At 35.8% G+C, this 11,590-nt stretch overlaps 1 pseudogene; it reads left to right on the top strand.

Annotated features, from left to right (window-relative positions):
• The first annotated feature begins 10,273 nt into the window (after positions 1–10,273).
• LOC150019303 (small nucleolar RNA SNORA31) lies at positions 10,274–10,375 on the top strand (annotated as a pseudogene).
• Positions 10,376–11,590: the final 1,215 nt, after the last annotated feature.

Genomic DNA, 11,590 nt, shown 5'->3' with positions numbered 1-11,590 from the left:
AAGCTAAAAACCCAGCTAAAACCCAGGAATTACTTTATTAAGAAAAAGAACAAACATATATTTGACACTGTGTCTCATCATAGAGCACAGCATCTATCTAATAAATACATGTATTGAGTTGCTATTCTGTGAATTTATGCCACAGCTGCATCTAGTATGTTAAACCTCACACCAATCCTCTGAACCATGCATTCTTTCAACTGCTTTATGGAAGAGAAAAGAAAAGCCTAGTAAATATGAAACTGCTCATAATTATGCACTGAAGTAAAATTAGAGCTCTAGACTTGAACTTTAAAGACATTTTGTGTGTCTTAAAGGTAATGAGAGTCTTTTATAGCTTTCCATGAAAACTGCCACGAAAAAGGCCTCTTTCTGCATCTGTTCTTGTTGCTCCTGAAATGAAACTGCTTCTGAAATAATCCATGTTTATATTTCTTTGGTCCTGTCATTTTTAGTCAGCTTATCTTCCACCCTGATGTTACCGATAACTTGGGCACCTTTGCAGGTTTACATTTTTTTCCCCCAAACTGAATTGAAGATATGGAATCACATAGAAGCACTTAAATGATGTTGGTTATGATGCTGGGCCATTTACATGTAGATCTATGATTCATGCTCACTCTCCTATTAAAATATATATTGGACATAATCTTTATCTATGATATTTATTCAATAACTACAATAATGTTGCAGAGAAACCATGAATTTAAAATAGTTACCTAACAGGAATCAGTAAAACTTAGATCACCCTCCTAGATCTGAGGTTGTATGAAAGAGAAGCAAAGCGGGAAACTTGTGTCTGAGATTCCATTCTGTAACTTGGTTCATTGTACTATCTGGCTGCCTTATTTTTACCCACTACTTGAAATATGTGTTTATGAACATAAATATAAAACTGTCACTAAAGTAATATAAAAGCTGCAAATTCAAAAACATGATACTGACAAATACAAAAGTTTGTGATCTAAAATGAATTAATTATTCTTGGCATTATCTTCAGACATTATAGCTCATAACCTCATTGAAAATGTGTATGTTTATGAACATACATGGTTGCAATATATTCATTTATTTCTAAGTCTCTTACTAATGAATCTATTGTTTTTTAGAAGAACACTTTACATTATTCTTTGAGTGAATATTTCATTAAGTTAAAAATTGAAGTCAATAAGATGACTTCCTATTTATACATCTAAGTAGTTCAAAGCAGATTTTTCTCTTTTGGAGTGAAGACTATAGGAGTGGTCATATTATTTTTTTAGAGTTGAAATTCCTAGTGACTCTGGTGAAGTTGAACTCTTTTTTGTTTTATTTAGTCTGGAGAAACTAGACCTAAAAATCTATCCTATTAGATAATTTCAGTTTCTACTAAGATATTTTGGTTAAGAGAGAGTTATAAGTTCCTCTATGCAACCACTGTCAAACAATAATAACAATAATGATAATAATGTCAACCCAGATAGATTCACTGAGAAATATGTTGAGTACAGCACCAGGCAAATGAAACACATATACATGTGTGCATACACACACACACACACACACATTTTGTGCTATCTTCACAACTATGTACTAATGTAATATTTTTGCATTTTAGTCTTCTCTTTGTATAAAAGACTGTGTACTTCAATCTACCAGTTTTCCAATCTACTAAGAAAATGAAAAGACCTTTAAAACCTTTTTTTTTTCCCAATTGGGGAATTAGAGGTGCTTTTTGGATACTACAAGGCAGCTGTCAGCGTAGTTATCATGCATATTTGTAGTGGAGTAGTGTAAAAACAATGGTGAATAGATGATGACTCCTCTGAAAATTTTCATGGTCTACTGAGAAAATATAAGCAAATATATTAAATACAAAATGGTAAGTGCATTTGGTAATTGCTTTCAGTTCTCACAAAGAACCATTAGTAACACTGATGGAGCATTCCCTAACTGCAGAACATCATAAGGGGCAATACTTTCTATGTAAGGAGATACAAGAGGAAAACAAAACTAGATACCGAGTACATATATTAAAAAAGAAAAACCACTAGTAAATCAGAATCTTAAGAGTTGTGTGTAAAGAATTCAAGAAAGAGTTGAACAAAGTTAAACAGATTTCTTTCATGTAAGATTTCTCAAAGCTGCTAATACACTAATTTATACCATGTAATTTTGAAGGAGATATTTAGTTCTACATAAAAGGGGACATCATTTTTTGTAGAATTTTTGAAGCTATTGTTTCACAGACAAACAGAGTCCCAATGGGCTATAAAAGGAGATGCCATTCTTTGTCTAAGAAAATGTTTCCAAATTCAATATTTTAACTATACCAGTATTTATTTTAACAGATTTTATAAAATTCATTCTATTTATTAAAATGTTATAATAGTATTGTCCCTTTATTAATTAAAACTGTTGAGTGCTTATACATCTTTTTTTCTTTTGAAATTTATTTTCAGATTCCATAACTCTGAATTTGTAGATTCTACCCATTCATGGCAGCCCAACTAATATGAATCCAAAGAACATTAATTATCTTCTGGGTAGAAACAATGTTTCCTTCCTAATAACTAGTAGGAAAAAAAAAAGCTATGAATAGAGTAAAATTTTACCTCCTCACCAGGGTCTTCCAATGACAACTTAATTTTCTGAGCCTTTGTGGTGGCCTCTTGGTTTATTTGGTGCCACTGGGATGCTTATTAGTGCCTGTGATGCTGCTCAAGAGGGCAGTGAGAACTTCCCCAGGCTGTACCACCTCTGTGCGGGGAAGCATGTTACTGTCACATGGGCATCAAGAGATTTTCCATCCTAGACCACTTTTGTAGCTGCATTCCCACTTACTATTGTCACCAAGGTGCCTGGTGTCTTTGGGTGAAGGGAGGTGCTCTCAGGCACACAGGGACAAAAGACATGTTGAGTTTGGGGCTTCTTGTGGTGGAATTCACCTAGCTGATGCTGTCCAGCTGCCTAGTTGATCTCAGTGAGGAAAGGGAGTGAAGAAGGATACTTTCTCCCTGACTCCTTGTTACCAGCAGGAACATCACAGCCAGATGTTCCCTTCCAATGTTGCCATATTTGCTGGGTGTTATTGACACTGCTCCCCATGGATCTAGGGAATAAATGAACCAATCTGGGCTGCCTTCACTTGCTAGACTGGAACACAGAAAAGGCTCAGTTTAGGTCTCTTCAACCTGTTGCTCTGCTGCTCTGTTTTTCCTTTAGTCTGGGGTTTTTAACCATTCCCCCCTCCTCTTTATAGCATTCAGAAATCTCATTTGGTTGCCTTTCACATTGTTTCTAGAGATTATAGTTATACTTTATGGAGGAGAGCCAGAAAACCATTTCTAGGACATATTGTCATGATCTGAAGGCTGGCATATTATTTGGAAACCATTATAATATCTTCTTTATAATATACATCCTGTATTGCACTTATGGAGAACGCCAAACTACAATTTGTTGATGTTGAGCCATAAATATCTTTTGAAGTTTCTAAAAATCTTCAGTGTTTTTTTTTTGTTATAATTGGCATCACAGCTGGAAAAGCAATAGCTATTTTGTTTACATATCTTTAATGCTTCTAACACCTGGCCATGCATGAATCCTTGATATGCCTTGGTTATTTATTGATCCACGTATTGTACAGGTACAAGTCATAACACTAGGTTCCTCTTACAAGGGCTAGATCAAAATATCACATCCTGTTAACAGCTAAGTTGAATATGATAGTTGCCCATGGCATTGTAAAATCTGCAAAATGATGTTGGGAGCTGAAGCTCACAACACACAAAAAAATTGATGATGAACAACAGAATCCTGGGTAGAGTAAGATCACAGGTACAAACCTTATTCACAAGGTCAGAAGTTCATAAGGTCAAGAACATATTGGGAAAGGGAATATCAGTCAGTTCATAAGAAGTGTTTCATACAGAGACCATCTGCCCTCTTCATTTTGAGTAAACGCCTGGGACAGTAACAACTTCCCCACAGGTCACCTTATACATGGAACATTTATTATATCTATCACTTGGGTTCTGAAGCAAAAACAAACAAAAACAAAACATGTCTCTAAAATTTTGGCTCTTTTTGACTCCATTTTATCATGTTCATTAGCATAGAACATTAACTTGTTCAATTTATTATCATATAAAACATATTGCTAAGTAGTTTTGCATGTTTAATGTCTCACACTGCAAATCTGCAAACCTGCAGTGTCTAGTTTGTGTATATTTTGTATGCATTTTCATTTACCCATAGCAATTAAATGATTTTTATAATTTATAGCATAAAATATAATAAAATTAAAATTATAAATAACTTTAGGCTCCCTATAAAGAAGATGTTAAATGGTTTTAATAAACATTTTACCCTACCATTAAAAAGCATGTTTTTGCCAGAAAACTGGAGGAATCCTACAATAGATTATATTATTTTCTACTCTAGGAATCACAATTTCCATTCTTAATTATAGATGTATAAGTAGAAAAGACATGTGGACATATACAATTAGTTTTGAAACTATCAAATTATTTGGTGATTTGGATGACAATTCTTAAATGTTACTAATATTAACTGTAGTCATTTGACTACTAAAATTAAGTATATTAATATGATACCTTTCAAAATGTGCAGAACTAAATGTTATTCATCATTAAGTGCTTTAACAAATCTATTAGATTTTAATTGTACTTTAATTGTACTTAATAACAGGTAAAGTGTGTGTTTTTTATTCTTTCATAACAAGAACTATATTAAAATCTTGCTAAAAAGGCACTCTGCATTTAACTCATGTTTCAATAGATATCTTGACTAGATATAACAAATTGTCTACTGGCAGGGATTTTTTCTACCAACAAGATTAAAAGAGGCTGAACATAGTAAGTAATACATACAGAATATAATGAGGCATTATACATGGTCTTTCTTACCTGGCTTAATTGGTTCAATTACTCACAACATATTTATTTCTCAATTTAAGGAAAGTAACTCTGTTCTCATTACCAGAATAATACCCACCCAATTAAAATGGTCCTTTGTCTCTTTTTTTTTTTGCTTCACCAATTGTTGGGGAAAGGAAAGTATCTTTGTAGAATTCCAGCCCTTCGAAATGAATAACTTGTCTAAATATTTCTCCAGATGACAGAAAATCATTTCAATCTCCAGAGATTTGCCTTTCCATCCACAAAAGCTTTCAAGATACAACTCTGACAAAAAGCATTTTGTCCATGAAATGGGGAGGTTTATTTTGTCTTTGGAGTCACTAGCAGGCGCACATGGATGGAAGAGTCCTTAAGCAGAAATTAGCCCACAAAAAATATTCCAGATACCACTCTGACTGCAATTATCCAAACAGTTTGAAACTGTACAGGTATTTTTTAACAATAATAATAATAATGTATAAAATATTTCTCTTTACTCCATAATTTCAAAATAGATACACAGAACATGTATTTGAAAATGAAAACCAACGAAAGCCAAGTCTATGCAATAAATTGTTATATACTGTACTAAACAGTTAATTTAAACATATTTATACCAAACAATGTATAATATCTATTTATAACTATAGAATTGTCCTGATATTAATAATCAAATACAACTGATTGGGAAAAAAGAGAAAGTCTTACCTGTGTATGACAATTCCTAATAAAGCTCCTCATTTTTCTTGTTTTTGCCTCATGTAAATTGTCTTAAATGTCCTTCTGGTCACATCATTTTGCCAGGGCTAATACAAGCTGAGAAACATTTTGCCTCAATAGTTTAAACTTCTGAATTCAGTTGCATGGTCTTGTTTCTTTGCTGCCAATTGCAGGGTTAGTGATAAGCATATAATATTTATAGCCTTGTAATCATTATGATGGCAAAATCTAAGAAAATTAACCTTTCTATCTCTGTACTTTATGTAATGATATCTGTAGTTGTTGCTTGGGAATTGTTTTCTAAAGTGTTGTTTTATTTCCTTAACTTTTTTGCATTTTTTTCAATTACTATTTAGTCCCTTTTCACCTGCCGTGCCCCGGCAATCACCCCACTTGTCCATGCCCATGAGCCTTTTTCCTTTTTGCTCATTCGCCGCACCCCTTAACCTCCTCCCCCACCTCCACGAGTTGTCATCCTGCTCTCCATTTATGAGTCTGTCTCCATTTTCCTTGTTAGTTCTGTTTTTAACGTGGCATGGTAAGTGACTAGAGTAGTATATAAAAGTAGTTGAATTTTTTCTTGGTATTTGGAGAAGGATGCATAGTTCCTTAAACTACTATAATTAGTGATCTGTCCACATTATGCAGAAATCCAAAATTGTCTCTACTGCTCTGTATTCTCTCAATTAACTCTTCAATCCCATCATTTATATTCCTTCTCTTCTCTGCTCCACTCTAATCACATTGGCCCCCATACTGTTCCTGTCCCTCAGGGCCTTTGTACCAGCTGAACCCTCTGAGCTTCAGATGATTGTGCTGAAGATTCTATCTTCTAATCTTCTCCAGGGCTTCAGATGATTTGCTCCCTCAGGTCTTCCAAGTTTTTGTTCCGGTGCCTCCATGACCACTCCCCTGAGAAGTCATATTCCTTTGTATTTTATTTTATTTTTTAATTTAATCTTTATTATACTTTTTTTATTACCATTTTAAATGATACACTCCTCTTCAACCCATTAGCACTTCTTAGCCCCCTTCCTAGTTACATTTGTATCCATCCATATTACATAATGGCTTCCAACATGTATATAATTCACCTGCTATTTGTAATTGTCTACCCAAGGCCATGGTAACTTGAACTCCACAGGCAAATTTTTGTCTTTCATTTACTTCTGTATCCCCAGTAGCCATAAAAATAGCTGGTACATAATAGATGTTCAGTGAACATTTTTGGAATAAACAAATAGTCAGATACAAATTGAGGTTGAATATAAAATGTAGCAAAATGAATAATATATAATATTAATACAATATGAAGAACACCCAAAACAGAATTTATTTATAAAAAATTATGTATTTATTCTTACATGTTAAAACTTTAGTTACTTTCAAAGCACTTTTTTAAAGTATATTTTATTAATTATGTTTTTACAGTAGTTCCAATTCTTTTCCCCTTTGTTCCCCTCCACTCAGTACCACTTTCCTTCTAGCAATCCCACCCCACTTAGTTCATGTCCATGGGTCGTGCATATAAGTTCTTTGACTTCACCCTTTCCTATATTATTCTTAACATCCCCCTGTCCGTTTTGCACCAGCCAATTATGCTTCTTAATCCCTGCACCATTTCCCCATTTCTCCCCCCTCCCAGCTGATAACCCTCCAAATGGTCCCCATACCTATGCTTCTGTTCCTATTCTGGTTTGCTTAGTTGGATTTTGTTTTTATTTTTTAGATTCAGTTGTTGATAGTTGTGAGTTTTTGTCATTTTAGTAGTGTTCATAATTTTGATCTTCTTTTTCTTAAGTAAGTACCTTTGACATTTCATATAATAAGGGCTTGGTGGTGATGAGCTCCTTTAGCTTTACCTTGTCTGGGAAGCACTTCATCTGCCCTTCCATTGCATATGAGAGCTTTGCTGGATAGAGTAATCCTGGTTGCAGGTTGCCTTTCATCACATTGAATACTGCTTGCCAGTCTCTTCCTGCCTGCAAAGTGTCCTCTGAGAAATCAGCTGATAGTCCTATAGGCAGCCCCCTGTAGGCAACTTTCTGCCTCTCTCTTGCTGCCCCCAGGACAATTTTGGGCCATACTTCTCTGTCTCCTCATTCTGACAGGCTCCTGTGTTTGTTTGCCTCCATGTCCCAGGTAGAGCTGCCGCTCCTGTTATGTTGTAGGGGGTGGAGCCTTAGGGATTCATCAGTACAGGGCAACCTGTTTCACCACGTTGTGGCGCTGTATATCCGGGAGAGAGGTCTGAGAGGGAACAATGCTGCCTGCTCAGCACTCATCCCTTTTCCAGGCACCTCTCCCACTTCCATACTGGGCTGGCACCCCTCTAGCTGTTGCCCTGGCCGTTGTTCCCAGAGTGGGTGAGTCTGAGGACATTCTAGGATTGTGGGGGCCATTTAAACAAGTGGACTCTGCTGAGAGACCTGCAGTTTCTGCCTCCACCCTAACCCCCACTGGTCTGCACAGTCAGAAGCAATGAGGCTTGATTTTCCCTAGTGCTGGGACTATGAGCTGCAAGGTCTAGTGAGGAGCTGGGAATGATCCCCAGGTGTCTCTCCTGACTTTTTAAAACCTGTGACTGAGCTTTCATCCAGCCTGCTGCTGCTGCCACTGCTGCCGCCACCACACCACGTCCTCTCTGGCTCATCTCCGCCCCTCCTACCTGTCTGGATGAGTATTTCTTCTTTATATCTTTGTTTGCTGGACTTTCACGTAGTTTGATTTTCTGGAACATTTGGTTGTTTCTAGTTTTGAGGTAGTTATATTCCTTCTTAGTTGTGGAGGGAGCCGCAGCATGTCTGTCTATGCCTCCATCTTGGCCGGAAGTCTCCAAAGCACTCTTCATTTGATGCAATACACCTATACACCCATTGCTTAAAAGAGTTTTTCAACCCATCAATTCTGATGCATTTTAGAGCTTTTTCTATTTTTAATATCACTTCTTCCATGTAGGCAAAACATTTCCCTTTGAGGACTTTTTCATCTGTGGAAACAAACAAACAAAAGTTATTTGGAGCAAGATCAGGTGAATAGGAAGGTGGGGCACAGAGGACAGGGGATCATGCCATTTTTGGCCCCAAACTGCTGAACACTCAGCACAGTGTGGGCAGGTGCACTTGTAAATCACCCATCATGAGATGGGCAAAGGCATTGAAAGTCTTCAAAAGAATTTTAATGAAGTCAGATGCAGCCTCTCACAATAATACCAGCTGATATACTGATACAGATGGGTTCCTAGAACACTCACCTACTGGGGGAAGCCTTTACTACAACACAAGGAACCTTCCCTCCCAAAGATAATTCCATTTGGGGGACCCACTCTCCTATGTTATACTTATGTAAAAATCTTAGGAAAATAATCATTCCTATTAAAACTTCAAAAGCTACACTAAAAACTTCAAAATTTCAAAAAAGTTGAAAAGAATCTAGAGCACTTAATTTAAATTATGTTATCATATTTAATTATAATTGAGTTAATTTTTATAGGACTCTTGAATTTGTTTCACTTACCTTATTGACAATAATTGGCACTACCTTTATGGTTCAAACTATAATCCTACATGAGAACAATGGTTCTTGCATCCACACTGAAGTAGTTGAGAGAAGGCTTTGGAGCCACATTACCTAAGTTCAAATACCAGTTCTTCTACTAACTGTCTGGGGAGGTTTTAATTTTCCTCATCAAAGAAATGAGTATGTCATATACAGGAGTAAATATTAAATGAGGTAAGAAATATAACCTCATTTTGCACAGAACTTGTCAAATAATAAAAACTAACTGAACATTGATTAGTTAACTATGGTATCATCATTATTAATATGTCTTACTGCATTTTATACTAAAATAAAATTTTTCTAACTAAATGTTAGAATTGCCTTTTCAAACAAGCCATTTAAATAATTAAACTTGATACTTTTCTTTTTAAAAGCCAGATCCTGGTAAGTTTTATTAGTATTTGGAAGATAGATTATTATGATTCATTTAAGTAAGTGTATAGCTTGAAGGAAAGTTGCTGAGGCATAGAGGAGACACAGAGTGCCTCAGGGATCACATGTGCGAAGGCATTCTGAATAGAGGGAGAAGCTTGTGAACAAGAAGAGACAAGCATGAAAAGTTTGCTTCCAAAGGAGCACCAAGCAAGGAAAACACAAGGAAGGAAGATGGCGAATCAAAATCAACAGACATTGCAAGGGGACTCCAATAGGCCCTCAAGATGGACTGGGAGTCTCCTCGCCCCCTCCCTTTCCCCTTTTTCCTCTCCCACTTCCCTTTCTCCTATGGGCCCTCAAGGTGGACCGGGAGCTTCCCTCTTACCTCTAACCCCCTTCCCTCAATAAATCTAGATGTGAAAACGTAGACTGTTCTCTGGATGATACAAAAAAAAAAAAAAAAAAAAAATCACAGGCATTGCACTGCACCACAATCTAAAAAGGCTTTGGATACATTAGGAAAAATTGAAGCTTTATTCTGATGCTAAACAAAAAGAAACTTTAAACGAGGGACTGTAATGATTATTCCTGAATTTAAAACAAATCTCTTTGGGAGCAATGAACATGGTACATTCCATACAGTTTTTGAGAGCATTGTGGTAGGGTGGCAAAGTTAGACATGGAAGAGCTTGAAGACAAGGAGAGCAATTAAGATACTATATTCAAGGTATAGATCAGGAATAGAATGCGAAGGAAAAAATATCCCTGCACTTCCTGTCTGTCTTTGTGACAGCCCAGATTGAATAGGGACTGCATCAGCAAAAAAAAAAAAGGGGGGGGGGCGGGGGGCGGGGGAGGAGATAGATCAGGAATGGTGTAGTGGGCTGAATGGTGTTCCCTGAAATATCAGGTCCTAATATTGGCAGCTGTGACTGTAACCTTTTAAGATAAAGTTTTACATATTTGATTAAATATTTTTATAAGATAGAATTTCCCTGGATGATCAGGGTGGGCCATAAATGCCATCAAATGTGTTCTGATGAAAGAGAAGCAGAAGAATTTGATACACGCAGAAGGGGAGGAGTCAGTCTGGCAAGAGACAGAGATTAGAGTGATGTGGCCACACGACAAGGAATGCAAGCAAGCACCAGAAGCTGGAAGAGGCAAGGAAAAGATCCTCTCCCCTAGAGCTCATGGAAAGAGCACAGCCCTGCTAACACTGCAATTTTACCTCGTTGCAACTCATATCAGATTTCTGTACTCTAGAACTATGAGAGAGAAATGTCTTTTGTTTTAAGCTACAAACTTTGTCAAAATTTGTCGCAGTGCCCGTAGGAAACTAGTAAGTCTCTAATAAATTCTGTTATAGATGACAAATCTGATTTTTTTTGTTTGTTTTAGTTCTTTTGTTTACTGAGTTGAGAAGGCTTTTGTGACCCTAATGCAAAAAAAGATATAATTTGAAGAGTTGCAAACTTCACATGACTTTTTTACACTTAAAACCTTTGCTTCAAAAATTATCAAGCAGCTTATTGTGATGCTGAGTTATAACTAGGATTAGTAATTGCAAAGAGCTACAATCCTGCCTTTTTCTAATCCTTTAAGTCTTCAACCCAGGTATGATGTATAGAAACAAGAAGCAAAACTGAACTCTTAACAGTATACTCTATATTATCCCAAGAAAGTATAGCAAAAATATCTTTGTAATTCAATATAATTACATATGTTAAATATCATGATGCACACCAATGATACTTCTTTATCTGAGTTATTTATTTCAATTATTATAAAACTAAAAGCTCATTAAAATTAGCATTTATTCAATAAATATATACTCATCTCAGCACTGTACTAAGAATTATTATTATACATTTGTGCAATAAATATATTTTTGCCAATGTTTTGAAATCCAATTCATCCTAGAAGCAATTGTCTCTATTTCTGAATCACTAGAGAAGCTGAAGACCTTATTTCATTTATTTAATCTGTACACATTTTAGTTTTAGTTATTTTATTAACAATTATTCATTTAA

The sequence above is a fragment of the Furipterus horrens genome, unplaced genomic scaffold (genome assembly GCF_987537825.1).
Source record: "Furipterus horrens unplaced genomic scaffold, mFurHor1.1.pri manual_scaffold_2, whole genome shotgun sequence".
Classification (NCBI taxonomy): domain Eukaryota; kingdom Metazoa; phylum Chordata; class Mammalia; order Chiroptera; family Furipteridae; genus Furipterus; species Furipterus horrens.
Note: the sequence above shows the minus strand (reverse complement) of the source record. Positions and strands in the feature narration are given on the sequence as shown.